This window comes from Pseudophryne corroboree, chromosome 7, assembly GCF_028390025.1.
Source record: "Pseudophryne corroboree isolate aPseCor3 chromosome 7, aPseCor3.hap2, whole genome shotgun sequence".
NCBI classification, from domain to species: Eukaryota; Metazoa; Chordata; class Amphibia; order Anura; family Myobatrachidae; genus Pseudophryne; species Pseudophryne corroboree.
Genome location: NC_086450.1, coordinates 320,541,624 through 320,567,294, shown reverse-complemented (window position 1 = coordinate 320,567,294; position 25,671 = coordinate 320,541,624). Strand labels below are relative to the sequence as shown.

Here is a 25,671-nt window from a genome sequence, read left to right as displayed (position 1 = left end):
ACTAGTTGGGGATTTAATGCCACGGCCACAGGGACCGGTATAAAAGTGTCCCCCGGCTGAGGCATTATCTCTCCAGCTAGTGGAGACCGGTGCTGGTGTTAAAAATACGGGGGACCCCTACGCTTTTTGTCCCCCGTATTTTTTGCACCAGGACCGGACGCAGAGCCCAGTGCTGGTTCTAAAAATACGTGGGGATCCCCAGTCAATTTCCTCCCCGTATTTTAACAACCAGGACCGGCTCAAAGAGCCCGAGGCTGGTTATGCTTAGGAGGGGGGACCCCACGCATTTTTTTTCTTGATTTTAACCCATTCCCACCCCTTCCCACTGAAAACCATGCTCTCTCTATTTTAGTCAGTTAAAAAAATATATTATTTTAAAAAATATATAAATAATAGTTGTGTCTCCTAATAGACAAACCAAGTACCTAATCCCTTCTAATATAAATAGATATGCTATTAGCAATAAAAAACACACAAAAAACCCATGTTTTTAATTTTTTTTATTAGATTCCGCCAGCAAAGTGAGGCGGAATGAAATTGACGAAATTACTGTCGAAAAGCACTGTTGTCTTCTTCAATTGAATATACTTTTGTTGAAAAGCTGCATTTTTACCATTGCAGACATGTCAAATTTGTCAACTGTTGAATTTCAAAAAGTCGAATCTGAAAAGTCCGTTTTTTTGTCGAAAAGTACTATAATGCATTGTCGAATATTTTTTTTGTGTTGAAAATGCCCCGTTTTTCGACATTTGCGGCAATTCGACTGCAATTGCATATACCCCATAGGAGATAATGAAAGAGATACAGTTAGGACATTTAACAGGGAGAAAAGGGATCTCTCCAGATCACTTAACAGGAATTATAAAAGGGACTTCAAGATTAGGCTATATAGTACCTCTAGAAACAGACTAAGAAGCACTACTGACAAATTGGAAAATGTCAAAAAGGGGACCCAAACCAGAGTAACACCAGAAAAAGACCCATGAGGAATGGTGCACAAGAACAGATACCAGTGTCTCTGTAGAAATGACTTCTCACCAGATACAATAGAAAGGGGAGGAGCCAGACCAAAAATAACATCACACCCTCAAGGAGAGCAAAGTGAGACTGAACAAACCCATTTTTTAGAAAAAAATCCATCCAAATTCAATCAAATAAACAGATAGAGTACAAATTAAACAAAGAGAGGAAGGGAAAAAGACACAGAGGTTGCAGGGGAGGAAGACTCAAGAAAAGAGCCAGAGCAGAACATTAATCCTAAGGGATATTTAACCTATCCTCTAGGAAACTTAGTACACTAGAAAAGTTATTGTTAAACAAAGGTTTAAAGTATGCCCCTGCTAAGAAACCAAACCCGTTTAGTTTATTTGTTAACCTCAATAAATTTAAGTAGGAAACGTTACTTTGCAAGTAAGAAATTCAAAAATGAAAACTTAAGTATAAATGAAGACTTAATGCCTATTTTTCTAGATGAGGAAGACAAAGAGGCCCTTGATATTTTGAAAGAGTTGGGTCTGCAGAATTTGAGTGAAGAAAAGTTATCAGTCCAATTATACAAAATAGATAATAAAGATAAAAGAATTTTCCAAAATAAGTTGGATTTCTACCCACTGCAACATAAAGGTCCTTCCATTGAGGGTTTTTACCTAACAACCAGAGAGTATTTTAGAAAACTTTGTGAGGCCGCTGAAAGAGCCCCCTTGAAAGATAATTTGACCTATGAAGAAAGAAAAGCACAAAAAAAAATAAAAAAATCCTTATGGCAAACAATAGCATAATAATAAAAATGATGGACAAGAAGGGGGGGGGGGGGTCTTGTTTTACAAGACACTCCAGACTATTTGAATGAGGCCAACTGTCAGCTGAGTAATACACTATTCTATTAGGTATTAACCTCCAATCCCACTGTGCGTTTTTAAAAGGAATTGAGAGCTCTATTGGATGAGGCCCTGGACAGGGGCACAATCTCCGGAGACACTCAGCACTTCCTTTACACTACCTATCCTATCACACCGATGTACACTGCTCAAAAAAATAAAGGGAACACTTAAACAACACAATGTAACTCCAAGTCAATCACACTTCTGTGAAATCAAACTGTCCACTTAGGAAGCAACACTGATTGACAATCAATTTCACATGCTGTTGTGCAAATGGAATAGACAACAGGTGGGAATTATAAGCAATTAACAAGACATCCCCAATAAAGGAGTTGTTCTGCAGGTGGTGACCACAGACCACTTCTCGCTCCTATGCTTTCTGGCTGATGTTTTGGTCACTTTTGAAAGCTGGCAGTGCTTTCACTCTAGTGGTAGCATGAGACGGAGTCTACAACCCACACAAGTGGCTCAGGTAGTGCAGCTCATCCAGGATGGCACATCAATGCGAGCTGTGGCAAGAAGGTTTGCTGTGTCTGTCAGCGTAGTGTCCAGAGCATGGAGGCGCTACCAGGAGACAGGCCAGTACATCAGGAGACGTGGAGGAGGCCGTAGGAGGGCAACAACCCAGCAGCAGGACCGCTACCTCCGCACTGCCAGAGCCCTGCAAAATGACCTCCAGCAAGCCACAAATGTGCATGTGTCTACTCAAACGATCAGAAACAGTCTCCATGAGGATGGTATGAGGGCCAGACGTCCACAGGTGGGGGTTGTGCTTACAGCCCAACACCGTGCAGGACATTTGGCATTTGCCAAAGAACACAAAGATTGGCAAATTCGCCACTGGCACCCTGTGCTCTTCACAGATGAAAGCAGGTTCTCACTGAGCACATGTGACAGACGTGACAGAGTCTGGAGATGCCAAGGAGAATGTTCTGCTGCCTGCAACATCCTCCAGCATGACCGGTTTGACAGTGGGTCAGTAATGGTGTGGGGTGGCATTTCTTTGGGGGGCCGCACAGCCCTCCATGTGCTTGCCAGAGGTAGCCTGACTGCCATTAGGTACCGAGTTGAGATCCTCAGACCCCTTGTGAGACCATATGCTGGTGCGGTTGGCCCTGGGTTCCTCCTAATGCAAGACAATGCTAGACCTCATGTGGCTGGAGTGTGTCAGCAGTTCCTGCAAGATGAAGGCATTGATGCTATGGACTGGCCCGCCCATTCCCCAGACCTGAATCCAATTGAGCACATCTGGGACATCATGTCTCGCTCCATCCACCACAGACTGTCCAGGAGTTGGCGGATGCTTTAGTCCAGGTCTGGGAGGAGATCCTTCAGGAGACTATCCGCCACCTCATCAGGAGCATGCCCAGGCATTGTAGGGAGGTCATACAGGCACGTGGAAGCCACACACACTACTGAGCCTCATTTTGACTTGTTTTAAGGACATTACATCAAAGTTGGATCAGCCTGTAGTGTGTTTTTCCACTTTTATTTTGAGTGTGACTCCAAATCCAGACCTCCATGGGTTAATAAATTTGCTTTCCATTGATAATTTTTGTGTGATTTTGTTGTCAGCACATTCAACTATGTAAAGAACAAAGTATTTAATAAGAATATTTCATTCATTCAGATCTAGGATGTGTTATTTTAGTGTTCCCTTTATTTTTTTGAGCAGTGTATTATCAACTTCCAAAGATACATAAATCACTCACATCACCCCTGGGGCGCCCCGTTATATCTGGTATAGGTTCCATCACTTTCAACCAGTCAAATTTTGTAGATGCACACCTGCAAGGTTATGTCACCCAATTGAAATCATATATCAAAGACACAACACAATTACTAAATATGATAAAAGAGGTTAGATGGAAAGATTCTTACCATTGTCTAACATGCGATGTGGAATCATTGTATTGCAATATACCACATGGAAAAGGAATTGAAGTAGTAGCTAAATATCTAGAAAAAGATCATTCTCTCAAAGAGTACCTTAAAACCTTCCTGGTGGCATCTATAAAATTTATATTTGAACACATCTATTCACATTCACCAATCAATTTTATTTACAGTCATGTGGGACCACCATGGGGATCCGGTTCGCCCCAAGTTACGCCAACCTCTATATGGGAGCGCTCGAGGATGAACACATTTGGGGATGTGACTTGAGGGTGAGCCTGGTCCTATATGGGTGATTTATAGATGATTTATTTTTTATTTGGGATGGTGATATCGGTGATGAGCGGATTCGGTTTTACTCGGTTTTACTCGGTTCTCAAAACCGAATCTTATTGGCTATCCAAAACACGTGACATAAGTGAGCCAATAAGATTCGGTTTTGAGAACCGAGTAAAACCGAGTAAAACCGAATCCGCTCATCAGACCGACACTTCCTTTGTTAATCACTTAAAATCCAACACATGTGTTAAACTTCACTAGTGAGGCAAACAGGGACCATATCACATTTCTGGACACTGCGCTCCTGTCCAGTGGTGAGAATATCCACACTGAAACCCACTTCAAATCAATGGACACTAATAATTTCTTAAAATATACTAGTAGCCACTTACAAGCATGGCGGGATAATATCCCTAAAAGCCAATTTCTGAAGATTAAAAAAAATTGCTCTAGGGAAACCAGCTACCATAAACAGGTAAAAATGGTCTATTCTGCTTTTCAGGAACAAGGGTATCCCAACCACATACTTTCACAGGCACTTACAGATGTAGAACAAATAGAAAGAAGTCCATTGTTGGAAAAAAGGATGAAAAAAAATGTAAGGATGAGTTCAATGGGGACAATAGATGTGTCTTTGTGACTCAATACAACACACATGCTAAAGAAATCAGTCAAATAATTTGTAAAAATACTCCAATCCCCAAAATTGATCCACTATTAGAACCAGATATAGGTAGAAATATAAAAATTGTACATAAAAAAATCAGAAGTATTAAAACAAAAATTAGCATTGAGTTTGTTCAGAAAAACACTTCCAATCTGGAATGTACCAAAAAAAGGGAGTAACAGTATAAACCTAAAGGATTCTTGAGATGTTCAAGAAAACGAGATTTATGGTAAGAACTTACCGTTGTTAAATCTCTTTCTGCGAGGTACACTGGGCTCCACAAGGAAATAACATCGGGGTGTAGAGTAGGATCTTGATCCGAGGCACCAACAGGCTCAAAGCTTTAGACTGTTCCCAAGATGCACAGTGCCACCTCCTCTATAACCCTGCCTCCATGCCAGTGAGCTCAGTTTAGTTAACCAGCCAAATGCAGTAGCAGGTACCAGAGACGACAACCGCTCGCAGCCAATTACACCACAAACTCACCACAGGAGAGGGTGTCAGCGGCTAAGCCAATACCAACCCAAAAAAGCTTAGTGCGTCAGGGTGGGCATCTTGTGGAGCCCAGTGTACCTCGCAGAAAGAGATTTAACAACGGTAAGTTCTTACCATAAATCTTGTTTTTTGCTGCGGGGTACACTGGGCTCCACAAGGAAATAACATCGGAGATTTCCTAAAGCAGTTCCTTATGGGAGGGGACGCACTCTAGCGGGCACAAGAACCCGGCGTCCAAAGGCAGCATCCTGGGAAGCTGCAGTATCAAAGGCATAGAACCTAATAAACGTGATCCTTGAGGACCATGTAGCCACCTTGCACAATTGTTCAAGGGTAGCACAACGGTGGGCCGCCCAAGAAGGTCCAACCGACCGAGTAGAATGGGCTTTGATGGTAGCAGGAACCGGACGACCAGCCTGTACATTAGCATGTGCAATCACCATTCTAATCCATCTGGCCAATGTCTGCTTAGAAGCAGGCCAGCCACGTTTGTGAAAACCAAACAACACAAAAAGAGAATCGGATTTCCTAATGGAGGAAGTTCTCTTCACATAGATACGGAGAGCCCGTACTACATCCAAAGACCGCTCTTTGGAAGACAACTCAGGAGAATTAAAGGCCGCAACCACAATTTCCTGGTTAAGGTGGAAAGAAGACACCACCTTAGGTAAATAACCTGGGCGTGTCCGAAGAACCGCCCGGTCATGGTGAAAAATCATATAGGGGGACTTATAGGATACGGCACCCAAGTCCGAGACTCTTCAAGCTGACGCAATAGCCAGCAAAAACAACTCCTTAAGGGAAAGCCACTTAAGGTCAGCAGAGGTAAGAGGCTCAAACGGAGACTCTTGTAAAGCCTCCAAAACCACAGACAGATCCCAAGGGGCCACAAATGGCACATAAGGAGGCTGAATCCTCAGCACACCCTGAGTGAATGTATGGACATCAGGTAGGGTAGCAATCTTTCTCTGAAACCAAACCGTCAAAGCCGAGATGTGAACCTTGAGGGAGGCCAGATGCAGGCCCAAATCCAGGCCTTGTTGTAGAAAAGCCAATAGTTTGGCCATACTAAACTTGAAAACGTCATGATTGTGAGACACACACCAAGTAAAGTAAGCATTCCAGACCCTGTAGTATATCCGAGCAGAAGCCGGCTTACGGGCCTTCAACATAGTTTGAACAACCGCCTCAGAAAAACCCTTGGCCCTCAGGCCCTCTGGTAAACACAAGGGCCCTGAATGAGGAGGTCTGGTCGTTGTGGAAGTAGAAGGGAACGATCCAACGAGAGGCCCTGTAGATCGGAGAACCAGTGCCTTCTGGGCCACGCTGGAGCGACTAGAAGTAGGTTTCCTCCTTCTTGCTTGAACTTCCGTATTACTCTTGGCAGGAGTGACACCGGAGGGAACACATACGGCAGCCGAAAGTTCCACGGGATTGACAGAGCATCCACAAACGCTGCTTGAGGATCCCTTGTCCTTGCTGCGAAGACCGGAACCTTGTGATTGTGTTGAGACGCCATCAGGTCCACATCTGGGAGACCCCACTTGTCCACGAGAAGTTGAAACACCTCCGGATGTAGGCTCCATTCTCCGGCATGCACGTCCTGACGACTGAGATAGTCCGCCTCCCAGTTCAGAACGCCCGGAATGAACACTGCTGATATGGCTGGCAGATGGCGTTCTGCCCACTGAAGAATCCTTGATACTTTCCTTATTGCCTTAATCAGGGCGGTTTCGAGTGCCGCCCTGATTATTTATGTACGCCACCATGGTGGCGTTGTCTGATTGTACTTGAACAGGTCTGTTCTGTATCAGATGCTGGGCCATTGTCAACGCATTGAACACTGCCCGCAGTTCTAGAATGTTTATCGGGAGTAGAGACTTCTCCTCGGTCCACCGACCCTGGAGAGAGTGTTGTTCCAACACCGCACCCCAACCTCTCAGACTGGCATCCGTCGCCAGCACGACCCAGTTGGATAGCCAGAAGGGACGGCCCCTGCTCAATCGTTGGTCCTGAAGCCACCAGCTCAGTGACAGACGGACCTCCGGAGATAGGGAGATCATGTGAGATCTGACCCAGTAAGGCAGGCCGTCCCACTTGGACAGAATTAACTTCTGCAGAGGGCGAGAATGGAATTGAGCATACTCCACCATGTCGAAAGCGACACCATGAGACCTAGCACTTGCATCGCCGAATGAATCGACACTTGTGGACGGGATAGCAAGCATCGGTTCTTGTCCTGAAGCTTCAGGACTTTCTCCTGAGACAGGAACAACCGCTGGTTTTGGGTGTCCAATAACGCTCCCAGGTGTACCATGCTCCGAGCCGAAACCAGGGAGGATTTCTTCCAGTTGATCAGCTATCCGTGGGCTTTCATGCACTGGATTGTCAAATTGAGATGACACAGGAGAAGTTCTGGCGAACTCACCAGGATCAACAAGTCGTCTAGGTATGGTAGTATCCTGACCCCTTGACGGCGTAGCGTGGCCGTCATGACCGCCATAACCTTGGTGAAGACTCGCAGAGCCGTTGTCAAACCAAAAGGTAACGCCCAAAATTAGTAATGAAGGTTGCCCACTGCAAACCGCAGGTACTGCTGATGAGATACCACAATAGGAATATGTAGGTAGGCATCCTGTATGTCCAGGGAGACCATATAGTCCCTAGGCTCCATGGCCAGAACAATAGAGCGCAGAGTTTCCATACGGAACTTGGAAAATCGCACATGCTTGTTCAAGGACTTCAGATTGAGAATGGGCCGCGAGGACCCGTTCGGTTTCGGGACTAGAAACAGTGGTGAATAGAACCACTCGCCCCTCTGAGGCAGAGGCACCTGTACCACCACTCCTGTGGACAGGAGGGAACGTATCACCGAGTGCGACGTATTTGCTTTTGTTGGTTCCAGAGGCACATCTGTTAGGCAAAATCGATGAGGGGGGCGATTCTTGAAGGGTATGGCGTAACCTCGAGCAACGACTTCCCTCACCCAGGTATCCGAAGTAGTCTTCAACCATTCCTGGGTAAAAACCTAGAAGTCGGCCCCCCACCCTGGGATCCCCCAGGGGGAGGCCCGCCCCGTCATGCGGCCGGCTTATTAGTTTTTGAAGCTGGCTGACGGGCGGCCCAAGCACGCTTCGGTCTGGGCTTGGCAGGCCTGGAAGTACGGGCTTGCTTTGGGTACGCCTGACCTTTTGCTTTACCTGGAGTAAGAAAGGGCCGAGGGAAAGTACTTTTAGCCTTCTGTGCAGAAGGAGCCGTACTAGGTAGGCAGGCTGTTTTAGCAGTAGCCAGGTCAGCCACAATCTTATTGAGGTCTTCTCCAAAGAGATTGTCTTCCTTGAAAGGAAGAACCTCCAGGGTTTTTCTGGAATCCAAATCCACCGACCAGGATCTCAACCAAAGCATACGTCTGGCCAAAACGGACGAAGTAGCAGCCTTGGCCGTGAGCACCCTGGCATCGGATGCCGCCTCCTTAACATACAGAGAAGCCGTGGCACTATATGAGAGACATTGTTGAGCATGCTCAGAAGCATCAGAAGGCAGTTCCGCCTCAAGTTCCTGAGGCCACGCCTCAACAGCTTCAGCAGCCCAAGTTGCTGCAATAGTTGGCCTTTGAACAGCCCCAGACAGGGTATAAATCGCTTTTAAACAGCCCTCCACCCGACGATCCGTCGCTTCCTTCAGTGAGGTGACGGTAGTTACTGGTAGGGCAGAGGAAACAACCATACGCGCCACATAAGAATCTACAGGCGGAGGGGTTTCCCAATTTTTACACACCTCTGCAGAGAGAGGATAGCGAGCCAACAGTCTCTTATTCGGTGTAAACTTTGTCCCCGGATTTTCCCAGGATTCCTGATGTATGTCAATCAAGTGTTTAGAGTAGGGTAGAACCTGCTTAACCACCTTCTTACGCTTAAACCTATCAGGTTTCTTGGAGACAGTCTCAGGCTCAGAATCATCAGCCACCTGAAGAATGAGCCGTATCGCCTCAATCAATTCCGAGACATCCACGGATGATTTTTCCTCCCCATCTGAAACATCAGCGTCAGTGTCCGAGGGGTCAATATAAGCACCGTCCTCTTCGGAGGACATGTCAGTTAAGGCCGCGGATCGGGAGGAGGTAATGTCCCTTTTAGAAGATGACTTAGTTTTATGCGGGCGAGAGTGACCCTTAGATTTGGACATGGATCGGTTCAAATGCTGTAACTGAGTGGAAAGCTGATCCGCCCATGGCGGGTTCACAGCGGGGACCATAATCTGTGGTAGCGGCACAGGTGGTCCCACAGGGGGCGTCAATTTAGTTACAAGCGTGTTTAACAACGTGGAAAATGTAGCCCAAGGTGGTTCTTGTGATGCCCCGAGTGCTACCGACCTACTGGGGGACAAAGAAGCCCCTGAACCTGAACTCTCAGCTGCTAAATTATCCTCCATTCCGTCAGTGGCCTCACTACCACGCAGTGTGGGAGAGGCCCCAACGTCGTTGCCACGTGTAGCGGACATAACAATGTGCACAGTATTGGGCAACCCGGTACAAAAAGTTGTTTTAATTTTTATTTATAGCTGCACTATACCTAGGAAGAACTCTCAGAGGGACAGCCGAAGCTGGCACAGACCGAGGGTTCAATAGGAATAGAATATATGGTGACTATAATTCACAAGAAAAAATACTCCAGTAGCATATCTTGTGAAACAAACCTATATTATCAGAAAAAAACCTGAAACACTTGGCCCCCACAGATATAGTAATATAGGAATAGCACGCTGAGTGAAATACCCTGCAATAAGGCAACCACACAGCAGCTACATACACACACACACACACACACACACACGTATATAGTCACAAATGTACCATGCAGAAATGATGTACCATAAACTACACTGGACTAGCAATACAAAGTAATACTCAGTATGGCTATATGTGATAATAATATATATAACAAACACAGTAAGCACTGGATGTATATCACAGGGTGTTTGTACCACACAACCCTGACAGTATGCACTCTTTCTTAACTGTCTAGCACAGTCGCAGTGACAGATAGAATACTCAAGTGTCCTGTAGGAAGCACAGCACTGGCAGTCAGGCGGTTCCACAGAGGAGGATTTGCCCCAGCAGTCCTAGAAACAGCTCAGCTCAATCTGTGATGGCCACTGGTCAGGAGTGAGGGAGAGATATGCAGCTCCAGGGCGGGAATATTGTAAAAATGGCGCACTGGGGCTGGGGGAAGGGGCCTCAGGTCCGGCCTGCTCCCCCTGCTCGCATCCGCACCGGGCGTGCGGGCAGTAAAACAAAAGCGGGTGGGTGGGGGGTAATGGTACAACATTCCCCCTGACTTGTGCACATATAGAAACACCCTGGTGACTAGTGGAACATCAGCTTAGTAATCGTCATTCCCGCCAGCGCGCGTGCGCGGCCCGCCTCCTACGGCCGCACAGGATCGCGGTGCAAAGTGCGGCACATAAGCCCCTTACCTCCCCCTTGTCAGCAGCCCCGCAATCCGGGAGGCGGCAGCGTGTGTGTGACTCAGTGGAGGACAGAGGAAGAAACTGGCGAGGCGCCAGCTTCTTCCTCTGTCCTCCACTGAGTCACACACACGCTGCCGTCTCCCGCTGTAGTGACCCAGCAACTGCGGTGCGGGAGTATACAGCGCCGCTGTGGGTGATGGAGCTGCAGCAGAAACGTCGATCAGACACAGCCTGCTGCAGCCCTTTGAATAGTCCTCTTCTGTCTTTAAGCTAAGAATAGGCTGCCTGAAGCAGCCCCCTGTTAAGTGACCTGCTACTGCAGGCACCAACTACAAACTGAGCTCACTGGCATGGAGGCGGGGTTATAGAGGAGGCGGCGCTGTGCATCTTGGGAACAGTCTAAAGCTTTGAGCCTGTTGGTGCCTTGGATCAAGATCCTACTCTACACCCCGATGTTATTTCCTTGTGGAGCCCAGTGTACCCCGCAGCAGAAATAAATGCATTACTTGTAGCAACATAAATTATAAAAACAAAACTTTTCAATCAAAAAATACAGGGGAAACATTTTGTGTAGAAGACTTCATAAACTGTGACTCATCCAATTTAGTTTATCTCGTTGAATGTGGTTGTGGTCAGTAGTACATAGGACGTACAATAAGAAAACTGAAGGTGCGCTTTTTAGAACATAGAAGAAATATCATCAAATAGAGTTCCCTGCATAGCAGGTCATGGCATACCAACCAATGTGATCAAGGTAATATTACCAACATTAGGGTGACAGCCATAGAGCAGATTCGAATAACAGATAGAGGAGGAGATTGTTTCAACCTATTATGTAGGAGGGAGGCCTATTTGATTTTTTTCGTTTAAAAACGTTGGAACCTATGGGCCTTAATGAAAACATTGAATTGAATAATATATGAATATTTATTTGGGTTTGGACTGGTTACATTTTGTCTGCCTTGCTGGGGAGGGAGGGTATATTATAGCCAACCCATCCCCATTTGTACTGCCACTAGCAAGAATGTTCCATATATGTATGATATACTTTGTTTGTTTCTTATTATATATTTATCATTGTTATGAATATCAGAAGTTCTTTCTTTGAAGTAAAGAGAGTATTCTAAATGATTAGGGTGCTAAAACATATTAGCCATTAATAATTACAGTCTGTAAATATTATTATTATTATTATTACATTTTATTTATAGGGCGCCACAAGTGTTCGCAGCACCGTACAAAGGACAGTACAGGGAGACAAAACTTAGCATAACAGTAAATAAATAACAAAAATGGAGTGCTGGTAACAAAGAGCACCACAATTCTCAAAACATAATACAGCTTAGATGTAAGTAGTGAGGGAGTAATCACCGTACTATTTGGGGCTGGCGGCCATAGATAGAGAGGAGCCTTTACTAGTAGGAGAAAAAGCAGGTAAAGATGGTCGCTGAGTGAAATGTGTCAAGAAGAGGGCCTAGACAACAAGAGGAAAGAGGGCCCTGCTCTGAAGAGCTAACAATCTAGTGGGGAGGGGCGGCAGAGAGATGACATGAGGTGCAAGCAAGCAGGAGGAAGCCTGATGGCAGTATGCAAGCAAAGCAGAGATGTTCAAGGCATGGGGCAGGGGGATGGAGGAGCAGCCTAAGAACTAGGTTATGCATTGGAGGGGTATGCTTTGATAAATAGGTTGGTTTTCAGTGCCCGTTTGAAGCTTTGCAAGGTCGAGGAGAGTCTAATGGAGCGGGGGACCGTGTTCCACTGAAGGGGTGCAGCACGGACAAAATCCTGAACTCGTGCATGGGAAGCAGTGACCAAGGCAGAGGAGGGGCGACGGTCATCAGCTGACCGTAGTGGGCGGGAGGGAGTATGAAGGGAGAGGAGGTAGGAGATGTAGGGAGCAGTGGAATTAGAGATGGCCTTGTGTGTGAGGGTGAGGAGTTTGAAGAGGATTCTGTAGGGGAATGGGAGCCAGTGTAGATTTTGTCGAAGGGGAGTGGCAGAAGTGGAGCGGCGGGAGAGGAAGATGAGCCTAGCTGCGGAGTTGAGGACAGATTGGAGGGGAGCGAGGTGGGAGCAAGTGAGGCCAGTGAGGAGAACATTGCAGTAGTCGAGTCGTGAGATGACCAGTGAGTGGATGATAAGTTTAGTTGCACTCTGGGAGAGAAATGGCCTGATGCGAGCAATGTTGCGTAGCTGGAACTGACAAGATTGCGCCAGAGCTTGAATGTAGGGTGCAAAGGAGAAAGAGGAGTCAAGAGTGACGCCCAGGCAGCGGAGTTGGGGAACGGGGGAGATGATAGTGTTGTCAACAGTGATAGAGATATTTGTAGGGGGTGTTGCTCTGGCTGGGGGAAAGATAATGAGTTCAGTTTTGTCCATGTTGAGCTTCAGAAAGCGCTCAGACATCGAGGATTAGACGGCAGAGAGGCAGCTGGAGACCTGAGAGAGGACAAAGGGGGACAGATCAGGAGAGGAGAGGTAGAGTTGTGTGTCATCAGCATAGAGGTGGTATTGAAGGCCAAAGGAGTTAATGGGAAGAGGTGTACAGGGAGAACAGAAGGAGGCCTAGGACAGAACCGTGAGGGACACCAACAGGAAGGATGGAAGGGTGTGAGGTGGTTTCCGGAGGCAGACACAGAGAAGAAGCGGTTAGTGAAGTATGAGGTAAACCAGTCAAGGACGGTGCTAGAGATGCCAACGTTTTGGAGTGTGTGGAGGAGGAGTGGGTGATCCATGGTGTCAAAGGCAGCAGAGAGGTCCAGAAGGATGAGCAGAGAGAAGTGGCCCTTGGATTTAGCCGAAAGCAGGTCATTGGTGACTTTCACCAGGGCAGTCTCGGTGGAGTGAAGTGGGCGAAAGCTTGATTGTAGTGGATCAAGGATGGAGTGGTCAGAGAGGTAGCTTGTGAGACAGCTGTAGACCAGTCGTTCAAGTAGTTTGGAGGCGAAAGAGAGAAGAGAGATGGGGCGGTAGCTAGTGAGTGATGAAGGGTTGAGGTTGGTTTTTTTGAGAATAGGGGACACCAGAGCATGTTTGAATGGTGAGGGAAAGATGCCAGTAGAGAGCGATAGGTTAAAGAGGTGAGCAAGGTGGGAGCAGGCAGTGGGGGGGGGGGGGGAGCAGAGAAGACGGGACGGGAGGGGTCCAAGGGGCAGGTTGAGGGGGGAGGATAAGATGAGGGAGTGGACTTCCTTGTCTGAGGTGGGACGGAAGCAGGACAGGGCGGGATAGATGGAGGGGAGGGATGGTGGGGGCAGGGGGGCAGCAGAGGGGTGACGGGAGGAGATGTAATATTGAATATCCTCAATTTTGGAGATAAAGAAGGAGGCAAAGTCAGTGGCAGTGAGGGAGGAGGGGAGGAGGAGGGGGGCGAAGGAGAGTGTTGAAAGTTTCAAAGAGTCGGCATGGACTGAAGGACTGAGAAGAGATGAGTGCTTGGAAAAAGGATTGCTTGGCGAGAGAAAGAACAGAGCTATAGGAGGAGAGGATAAACCTGAAATGGAGGAAGTCCGCCAGACAGTGGGATCTCCTCCAGGAGCATTCTGTGGAGCGTGAACATTTTTGTAGGAATCGTGTAAGTTTGGTGTGCCAGGGTTGGGGTTTGGAGCGGCGGAGGAGGACAGAGGAGAGGGGGGCCACTGAGTCGAGAGCAGCGGTAAGGGAAGAGTTATAGAAGGAGGCTGCATGGTTGGGACAAGTCATAGTGGAAAGAGGAGAGAGGAAGGTCTTGAGGGAGGACAGGATAGCAGGGTTGAGAGACCCGAGATTGCTTCTGGTGATGGTGTGTCTGGCGTGAAGAGGAGAGGGGAAGAAGAGAGGGTGAAAGAAAGCAGATGGTGGTCAGAGAGAAATAAGGAAGAGTTAGAGAAATCAGAGAGATCACATCGGTGGGTGAAGACAAGGTCGAGGGAGTGGCCGAGATTGTGAATAGGGGTGGAGGACCATTGAGAAAGTCCAAAGGAGGTGGAAAGGGCAAGAGTATTAGAGGAAACTGCATTAGTGATGTCGATAGGGATGTTAAACTCACTGAGGATGATAGAGGGGAGGTCAGAGGAGAGAAAGTGGGGAAGCCAGGCAGCAAAGTTGTCAAGGAAAGGTGAACAGCGGCCCGGGGGGCAGTAGATCACTGCCACATGGAGGTGAATGGGGTAGAAGAGGCGGATAGTGTGGACCTCAAAGGTGGAGAAGGTGAGGGAGGGCTCAGGTGGGATGACACGAAAGGTGCAGTTTGGGGAGAGAAGGATGCCCACGACTCCACCCTGGTGGCCATCAGGTCTGACTGTGTGGGTGAAGGAGAGGCCTCCGTAGGAGAGGGCAGCAGGGGAGGTGGAGGAGGAGAGACAGGTTTCAGTGATGGCGAGAAGGTTAAAAGAGTGGGAGATGAAGAGGTCGTGGATATTGTTGCAGATTGATCTAGCATTCCAGAGTGCACAGGAGAAGGGAAGGGAGTGGACAGTGGAGATGGGGATCAGGTTGGTTGGGTTCTGAATGCGTGTGGGCAGTCTGGAAATTTGGGTGGGGTGTGACCTAGCAGTGAGGATTGGTATGAGACAGGATCGAGGAGCCATAATTCCAGTACAGTAGTGTTGTTTAGAGGAATATTATAGAATGGAGTGGGTGTAATATAGAAAGAACAATGAGAAGGGGGGTGTAGTAAAAGCAGAGACAGTGCAAATCATTTTTTGTTTTTTTTTGGGGGGAAAATAATGGAAGGAACGGAAATGCTGAGAATGTTACAGTGGTTGTAGAGAGTATAAATGAGGTGCAGAAAGCAATGTTTGAGAGCAGTATGGCTGTTACTTAATCAGACAGGGAGGTCAGTGTCCAGGTTGTGCGGACTGCAGGCGTTGGTGGTACTGGATTAGGTTACTCTCTGTAGGCTGTTGATTGCAGGTCTTTTTTTACAGGTGGGGAGGTTAGTCTGCTGTCCTTCTGTTTCTCTCCTGTTTATCTCTGATTATCTCCAAAGGTCATATCTTCATACTTAACACTAACAAACGTTGCAGTGTAAGAGGCACGGGGGTGGGGCCCTGGGGAACCAAGTTCGGAGCGCTCACTTACCAGGCCTACGTACCTCAGGTCTCCCGTCCTCCACCTTCAGTCCGTCGAGGTAGCTCAGACGATACTGGCACACGTCCAGACACAGAAGAACTTCCTGGGGTGACCTGAAACGAATGGGGGACACACTACGCAGGGGTGGCCTACACTGGGCTCAGTGAAGGGTCATCATTGGCACTTGTGGCCTCAGACTGGGTGCCCCCGTAGTGGTGCGAAGCACCAGGGGCGACCCTGAACGAAAACGCCTAAAGGGGAGGTGGGGGAGGGGCAACATACACCACGAACACACACAAAACACCTTTATGCTCACCAGCTATATACTCGGCTTCCGCCAGACGACTGGCCCTTCTTCTTTGCTCCCGTCCAAAGGGCCACGGCTGGACCAAGCCTGGTCCGGCCACGCCCACCGCGTTGTCTTCGCCGGAGGTGGGATGGCTCCCACCACCTCCGGGCTTCCTGGAGACTTCACCTGGGCAGCGGTGGCCTGTGCAAGCTCTTTCGCGTTGCACACCGCTGTCCCAGGGCTTCCGAGATCTTCACCGACGGGGGTCGGCTCCTTGTACTTCATCCGGCGGGCGGCGGCGTGTCTCAGCTCTTTTGCAACTACCGCCGCCCTCCGGGACTTCCGGCGCCGTCTTCTCTCTTCACTCTTCAGGAGCTCTTCTCCGCTCCTTCTCCGTCGCCGAACTGACTTCCCGTGCCCGGCGCTGGCTAAAACAAACCAGTGCCAGGGGGCGGGGCTATGACGCGGCGAGCCGGGATTGGCTCGCCGCCACCACTCCCGATTGGCTGCCAGTTCACGAGCCGTGATTGGCTCACGGCTGGCGCCAAATTCAAAAAGCGGCGCTGTGATTGGCGGGGCCTGAGTCCCGGAGGATGCAGGCCCACCGCCATCACCCGCGTGGAGCGGCGGTGGATATTCACCGCCGCCCCCACGCCCGCTGCCGAACTCTGCAACCGGCCGGGCAGGGGAAGACCGGACCAGGCCCGGCCCCCAGTGCTGCCCGGAGCCAGTGCGACCTCCGGCCCCATGGGATGGCGCTGAGCCATCCCAGGTAAGGAGGGAGGTGCAGGCTAGTAGCAGGGCCAGTGACCGCACGAGTACACTGGCCCTTGCTACATTCCTCCACGCTTTTTCCTTTGTGGTCCCCACAAAGCTGAAGATCGCCCTTGTCCTGGCGTCAGGACCTTCATCGCTAGTTCTGGCGGTTGGCCCCCGTTCAGGTGTCCCATCCGATGTATCTGCGCCTGCATCTGTGGAGGGAAAACTCACCTTCTCCCTTTGGCCTGGGGGTGCTATCCCCTTGGGCACCACCGTGTGGGGTAGACCCTCCATGGCGATGGCGGTGGCCTCCTGGAGCTGGTTCCGGCACTCTAGGACACTGGATTCCCCATCTGATGACATATCCTCCCACCCGTCGTCGTCATCAGGGTCGTCTGCAGGTTGGTCAGCAACACCGGGTTCCTCATCGGATGACATGGTCTCCCACTCGTCGTTGTTGGATTCTTCAAGGATATCCGTAATCTGGTCGGAGACACTGGATTCCTCATCAGATGACACAGTCTTCCACCCATCGTTGTCGGGGTCTTCCAGGTCGGCCCAGCTGGAGGATAGGTCGTCCCTAGGCCAGGGGCACTCGGGCCGTTCGTGGTCAGGATCGCCGCAGCCCGTACATCTCTCTACCTCCCCTTTGCTCCGGTCGTCGTCCCAGGTGCAGCCCTTGTGGTCGCCACCATAGTCGTCACAGGCAGACCAGTTGACCTCCCGTATCCGACGCTCCTCCTGGCGCCTGTCCGGCACTCCCTCCCTCTCGGCTTGCCCTTGGCGCCAATTCCTAATCGCCCGGGATGAGGCGTATGGGCAATCCGGCGATTCATGGTCCACTTCTCCACAGAGCGCGCACCAGGGCTCATCCAAGCTCCGCTGGGTCCAGTGTGGTCCCTCTGATTGGACGGCTTGGTCGCTGCACTCTCGGGGCCAATCCCTATGTTCCACGGGGATCGTTGATCTTGGGGGCTCGGTTGTGAAGTAATGGCCGCCGTGATGGATCCCCGCGACCCATGGCTGCTTCTCTACACCCGCTCTCATAGCAGTCAGCCGGGGGCACTCCTCAGTCTGCTGGTCCTGCTGCGGGCCTGTCTGGTAGGGGTCGATGGTGGCTTGCTGACGTTTCTTCTGGCGGCGTTCCTCTCTGTTACGTTTTACGGCTTGCTGCACTGCCCGTAGTAGGTCAGCGGACGTGAGGACGGGCCAGTTACTTCTATCCTCACATGCCAGGGGGTGGATCCGTTCCGGTGGCGTTCTCCACATTGTGTCTGTCGTCCACAGATCCTGCCGGCTACCCCAAATGTAAGAGGCACGGGGGTGGGGCCCTGGGGAACAAAGTTCGGAGCGCTCACTTACCAGGCCTACGTACCTCACGCCTCCCGTCCTCCACCTTCAGTCCGTCGAGGTAGCTTAGACGATACTGGCACACGTCCAGACACAGAAGAACTTCCTGGGGTGACCTGAAACGAATGGGGGGGACACACTACGCAGGGGTGGCCTACACTGGGCTCAGTGAAGGGTCATCATTGGCACTTGTGGCCTCAGACTGGGTGCCCCCGTAGTGGTGCGAAGCACCAGGGGCGACCCTGAACGAAAACGCCCAAAGGGGAGGTGGGGGAGGGGCAACATACACCACGAACACACACAAAACACCTTTATGCTCACCAGCTATATACTCGGCTTCCGCCAGACGACTGGCCCTTCTTCTTTGCTCCCGTCCAAAGGGCCACGGCAGGACCAAGCCTGGTCCGGCCACGCCCACCGCGTTGTCTTAGCCGGAGGTGGGATGGCTCCCACCACCTCCGGGCTTCCTGGAGACTTCACCTGGGCAGCGGTGGCCTGTGCAAGCTCTTTCGCGTTGCACACCGCTGTCCCAGGGCTTCCAAAGTCTTCACCGACGGGGGTCAGCTCCTTGTACTTCACCCGGCGGGCGGCGGCGTGTCTCAGCTCTTTTGCAACTACCGCCGCCCTCCGGGACTTCCGGCGCCGTCTTCTCTCTTCACTCTTCAGGAGCTCTTCTCCGCTCCTTCTCCGTCGCCGAACTGACTTCCCGCGCCCGGCGCTGGCTAAAACAAACCAGTGCCGGGGGGCGGGGCTATGACGCGGCGAGCCGGGTTTGGCTCGCCGCCGCCACTCCCGATTGGCTGCCAGTTCACGAGCCGTGATTGGCTCGCGGCTGGCGCCAAATTCAAAAAGCGGCGCTGTGATTGGCGGGGCCTGAGTCCCGGAGGATGCAGGCCCGCCGCCATCACCCGCGTGGAGCAGCGGTGGATATTCACCGCCGCCCCCACGCCCGCTGCCGAACTCTGCAACCGGCCGGGCAGGGGAAGACCGGACCAGGCCCGGCCCCCAGTGCTGCCCGGAGCCAGGGCGACCTCCGGCCCCATGGGATGGCGCCGAGCCATCCCAGGTAAGGAGGGAGGTGCAGGCTAGTAGCAGGGCCAGTGACCGCACGAGTACACTGGCCCTTGCTACAGCAGCTAACATGCTTTGCAGCCAAATATGTACTGATTAAATATAAATGCACACACCCTCTTAGACCCCACCCACAACAAAAGGTAAGCTATAGGTGTGAATAACAACAGACCAGTACATCCCCCACTAGTACACAGTGAATTCCTACTATAGTAGTGGCTAGGAATAACTAACTATAAACAAAGTTGCAAGTTACCTATCACTGGCCCTCATTCCGAGTTGTTCGCTCGGTATTTTTCATCGCATCGCAATGAAAATCCGCTTAGTACGCATGCGCAATGTTCGCACTGCGACTGCGCCAAGTAACTTTGCTATGTAGAAAGTAATTTTACTCACGGCTTTTTCATCGCTCCGGCGATCGTAATGTGATTGACAGGAAATGGGTGTTACTGGGCGGAAACACGGCGTTTCAGGGGCGTGTGGCTGAAAACGCTACCGTTTCCGGAAAAAACGCAGGAGTGGCCGGAGAAACGGTGGGAGTGCCTGGGCGAACGCTGGGTGTGTTTGTGACGTCAACCAGGAACGACAAGCACTGAACTGATCGCACAGGCAGAGTAAGTCTGAAGCTACTCCAAAACTGCTACGAGGTTTGTGATCGCAATATTGCGATTACTTCGGTCGCACTTTTAAGAAGCTAAGATACACTCCCAGTAGGCGGCGGCTTAGCGTGTGTAACTCTGCTACATTCGCATTGCGACCGATCAACTCGGAATGAGGGCCACAATTCAAAAAAGCATGAAAGTTGCAGGAATGAGATTCATGTAGGAGTGAGATAAAAAGGAATGAGATTCATGTAGGAGTGAGATAAAAAGGAACGAGATTCATGTAGGAGTGAGATAAAGTTGCAGGTTACCTGAGGAAGACAAAGAGAAGATAGGGGGTCACGTCAGCTGAAGCATCTCCGATTATCTCCAAATGTCATATCTTCATACTTAACACTAACATACTTTGCAGCTAAAATGCGATGCAGCCATATTAATCCACAGAATGGGTTGCTAATCTCATTAATCTAATATCCATTCTATATATAAATAATAAAAAGTAAACAATAAGAAAAAATAATAAATACAAAATAAAAAGGTTTTTTATGTCTATACTCACAGCCACTAGGCTTTTGTTCAAAATTATTATTGTATGTTTATTTTTATATATAGTTTCTCTCTGCCATATATGTGATTTTGGGTTATGTATATATATGCTGGACACCTCATTTTCAGCATTGCATTTTTATTAATACTATGATATATATTTTATGAGATAGACGTTTCTATTTAAAGGAGGGTTTTAATTAATTATCATATGCTGCTGGTTCTAATTACCATTGGTTTGTCATCTAAGAGAAACCCAGGCTACAAAAGGCAGGAAATGGTTAAGTATCTTAACCAATCAGGCACCCTTGAGGGGGATAAATTGAAATCATGGTGACTTTAAACCCACCCTCTGATGAAACTGCCATCCAATCAGGCGGAGAAACGTGTAATATTGGTGTATAATCAAACCAGCAGCTACTTATGTGCTTTGTTTGAGAATAAATAATCTATATTTTTTCTATCTATATTATTGTGCGCCTTCATTATATATTCATTATTTCTCATACATATTGGTTGGTGGATACCCAGATCCACTCTGTGAAGGCAGCCAATAGATGATGATTAATGTCCTCCAATAATTGAATTAAATATATTTATATATAATACAAATGTTATTTTTTTATAAATATAGTGCCCACTATATTATTATCTTCAGTATACATACGGACTGTTTGACATGCCTACTTGGATGCTGTGACCAACATAATCCTCCATCATTCTTTCAATGGTGACCGCATCATATGCAGTGACAGTAGACATGTCCGTAATTGTTGGCAGCTATTTCAGTCCGGACCAGATGTCAACACTTGCTCCTGACTGCCCTGCATCACCACCAGTGGGTCAGCTAGGAAATTTTATTTTTTCCTTGCAGACCCAGTTGCTGGAGAAAATGAAGGAGGAGCTGTTGAGTCACGTTCCGCTTTAGCTGACAATTTTTTTTGCACCTCTGCAGACTTGTGTTCACCGGAAAGAGAGATACAACGTATGCTTTAAACCTAGGATCGAGCACAGTGGCCAAAATTTAGTGATTTGATTTCAACAGATTGACCATCCTTGAATCCTGGCAAAGCAAACGAAGGGCTCCATCCACAAGTCCCACATACTTAGCGGAATCGCTCTGTTTTTAGCTCCTCCTTCAATTTCTCCAGCTGCTTCTGCAAAAGCCTGATGAGGGGAGTGACCAGACTCAAGCTGGCAATGTCTGAACTGATTTCACGTGTGGCAAGTCCGAAGGGTTGGGGAACCTTGCACAACATCGAAATCATTCTCCACTGCGCTTGAGTCAGGTGCATTCCCCCCTTTGCCTATGTCATAGGTGGATGTATAGGCTTGAATTACCTTTTGCTGCTCCTCCATCCTCTGAAGCATATAGAGGGTTGAATTCCACCTCGTTATTACCTCTTGCCTCAGGTGATGGCAGGGCAGGTTCAAGAGTGTTTGCTGGCGCTCCACTCTTCGGCACGCAGTCGCTGAATGTCGAAAGTGGCCCCAAATTTTTTGGGCCACCGAGTGAATCTCCTGCACGCACCTGTCATTTTTCAAAAAGTTCTGCACCACCAAACTAATTGTGTGAGCAAAACATGGGGGGTCATTCCGAGTTGTTCGCTCGTTATTTTTTTCTCGCAACGGAGCGATTAGTCGCTAATGCGCATGCGCAATGTCCGCAGTGCGACTGCGCCAAGTAAATTTGCTATGCAGGTAGGTATTTTACTCACGGCATTACGAGGTTTTTTCTTCGTTCTGGTGATCGTAATGTGATTGACAGGAAGTGGGTGTTTCTGGGCGGAAACGGGGGGGGGGGGGTGTGAAAAAACGCTACCGTTTCTGGGAAAAACGCGGGAGTGGCTGGAGAAACGGAGGAGTGTCTGGGCGAACGCTGGGTGTGTTTGTGACGTCAAACCAGGAACGACAAGCACTGAACTGATCGCACTGGCAGAGTAAGTCTCGAGCTACTCAGAAACTGCACAGAGAAGTCTTTTCGCAATATTGCGAATCTTTCGTTCGCAATTTTGATAAGCTAAGATTCACTCCCAGTAGGCGGCGGCTTGCGAGCGAACAACTCGGAAGGACCCCCATGGGACGTGCTAGAATTTGCTCGCAAAATATTGGTGGCATTGTCAGAAATCACAAATCACAAATCCACAGGAGAGTCTAAGTGGGGTAAACCATTGTGCGATGATGTCCCTCAGATTCTCTAAGAGGTTCTCAGCGATATGCCTCTTACAGAAACCGGTGATACACAGCATAGCCTGCCTAGGAACGAGTTGGTGTTTGTATGATGCTGCTGCTGGTGCCACTGCTGCTGTTGCTGTGGAAGGCAATACATCTACCCATTGGGCTGTCACAGTAATGTAGTCCTTAGTTTGCCCTGTTCCACTTTTCACATTTCCGTGGTAAAGGGCACAGTGGGTACAACCACATTTTGTTGGACACTGAGGACACTTTTTTTTAATGTGCCTGTACAGTCTGGGAATCGCTCGCGTAGTGAAGTGGAATTTAGACAGGATTTGGTACTGGAGACACAGTACGTCCATCAACTGTCTAAATCCCACTGCACTAATGGGGGATACCGACGAACGTCCAACACCAGCATAGTTGTTATGGCCTCAGCAATCCGCTTTGCAACAGTGTGACTGCTGTCATACTTCATCTTCCTCGCAAAGGACTGTTGGACAGTCAATTGCTTAGTTAAAGTAGTACAAGTGGTCTTCTGACTTCCTCTCCGGGATGTTCCTAGGAGGCTAGCATCCTTACCCCTACTTATTACGCTTTTAAAAAGGCTAAATGTGGCAAGATAGTGGTTGTCCGGATTTGTATAGAAATTAATCCAGACCGAAGAGGTGGATTTTTTAGTGTTCTGCCCAGGCATGACAATGGGCTTTTTCATTGCATGGGCATCAACTGTCTCAACCAGTGCCTTATTCAAACAAACCACATCACCATCAGAATCCTCATCATCAACTTCCTCCTCAGCACCAGCTACAGTGACATCCTCAATCTCAGTATCAGCAACTGGACTGGCGGTGCTCCTCCCAGCACTTGCAGAGGGCATGCAAATGGTGGTAGGAGCCTCTTCTTCCCATGCAGTGTTGGGAAGGTTAGGCCAAAACATCGCAACCCCGGACACACTTGGACTATCCTTAGGGATTTGTGATATCTCCAAACACATTTTTTTTACTTTTTCGAGAGGGAGGAGGGCTTCCAGATTCATGAGAAGCTGAACCACCAGTCATGAACATAGGCTAAGGCCTTAGCCTTTCCTTGCCACTTCGTGTCGTGAATGACATATTGCCAATTTTACGTTTCTCATCAGATTTTTTTTTTGTTATTTATTTTTGCTTCTTGGATTTTACATGCCCTTTATGACATTGGGCATCAGCCGTAGCAGACAAAATTGATGGAATTGCATCATCAATGTCATGACTGGTGGCACTATTTTTTCCTCCAAATTTTTGTTCTCCATTTCACAGGACAGTGCCCCTTTATTTTTATAGCACACAAGACAGCGCCTCTTTATTTTTACAGCACACAGGACAGCTCCACAGCACCCCTTTATTTTTGCTGCACACAGGAAAGTGCCCCTTCATTTTTACAGCACATAGGACAGCTCCACAGCACCCCTTTATTTTTACAGCACACAGGACAGCACCCCTTTATTTTTACAGCACAGAGGACAGTGCCACAGCGCCCCTTTGTTTTTACAGCACACAGGACAGCGCCCCTAACAGCACAGGACAGCAACCCAGGACAGAACAAGACAGCACAGGAACAGCATCCCTAACAGCACAGGACAGCAACCCTGTACAGCACCCCATACAGCTTCCCTAAAAGCACAGGACAGCACCCCTGTACAACACAGGACAGCAGCAGCCCTGTACAGCACCCCTAGCAGCACAGGACAGCACCCCTGTACAGTACCCTTAACAGCACAGGACAGCAACCCTGTACAGCACCCCATACCAGTGGCGCACCCAGGGGGGGTTTCCGAGTACCCAGAAACCCCCCTCCACCAAAAAAAAAAAATATATATATATTTTTTTTTTAATGCTGCATGAGTATTGTTAATGGCTGTCTAGCGTCCTCTGCAGCCTGCTCTCTTCCTGGTGGCACTTGTAAGTGCTTCATAAAAGTTTACTTTATTTTAATTATAGTACATATATATCCATGTGCAATTTGTGCATACATATATACACATGTATATACATACATATAAACACACACACATGATATATATATATATACTTGTACTGTATGTATATATATATATATATATATATATTATCCTTTATTTATATGGCGCCACAAGGGTACCGCAGCGCCCAATTACAGAGTACATAAATAATCAAACAGGAAAACAGCAACTTACAGTTGATGACAGTATAGGACAAGTACAGGGTAAATAAACATAGTTACATCAGCAGATGACACTGGAATAAGTATCAGGTGGCAGAATACTGCTGGAGTTGATGCAGTTGAAGATTATTAAAGTAAGACAAAGGATAAGCACATGAGGGAAGAGGGCCCTGCTCGTGAGAGCTTACATTCTAAAGGGGAGGGGTAGACAGACAGGGGTGAGACAGATGGGGTACATAGAGAGCGTAGAACAGAGGGTTAGGATGAGATTTGGCTGGGTTTGGTGAAGAAGTGGGTCTTGAGAGCCTGTTTGAAGTTTTGTAGAGAGTTGGAGAGTCTGAGGGGGAGAGGTAGGGAATTCCAGAGAATTGGAGCAGCACGTGAAAAATCTTGGAGGTAGGAGTGGGAGGAAGTAATCAGTAGGCAGGAGAATCGGCGTGCATTAGCAGAGCGAAGAGGACGGGTGGGAGTGTAAAGGGAGATAAGGTCAGAGATGTAGATGGGAGAGGAGTGGGTGAGGGCTTTGTAAGCGAGTGTGAGAAGCTTGAAATGGATATATATATGCATGTTTAATATGCTATGTGTATATTATATATATATATATATATATATATATATATAGGTGTATATACGGTATATATGTGTACATATATAGATATGAACACAGACACACTAGTTTTACGGACCCAGCATGTACTGGGTCACCTCAGTCCCCGCCCCCGTGCTTGGCTCCACCCAGTTCTGGAAACCCCCCCCCCATGAAAATCCTGCGTTTGCCACTGCATACAGCTCCCCTAAAAGCACAGGACAGCACCCCTGTACAACACAGGACAGCAGCAGCCCTAACAGCACAGGAGAGCACCCCAGGACAGCATCCCTGTACAGCACAGGACAGCAGCAACCCTGTACAGCACCCCTAGCAGCACAGGACAGCACCCCTATACAGTACCCTTAACAGCA

General features: G+C 48.7%; 1 protein-coding gene across 3 annotated transcripts in view; it reads right to left on the bottom strand.

The window, feature by feature from the left end:
- LOC134943637 (uncharacterized) overlaps window positions 1-25,671 on the bottom strand; it is a 235,073-nt gene that overhangs the window by 75,127 nt on the left and 134,275 nt on the right. The gene's annotated exons all lie outside the window — the stretch shown is intronic.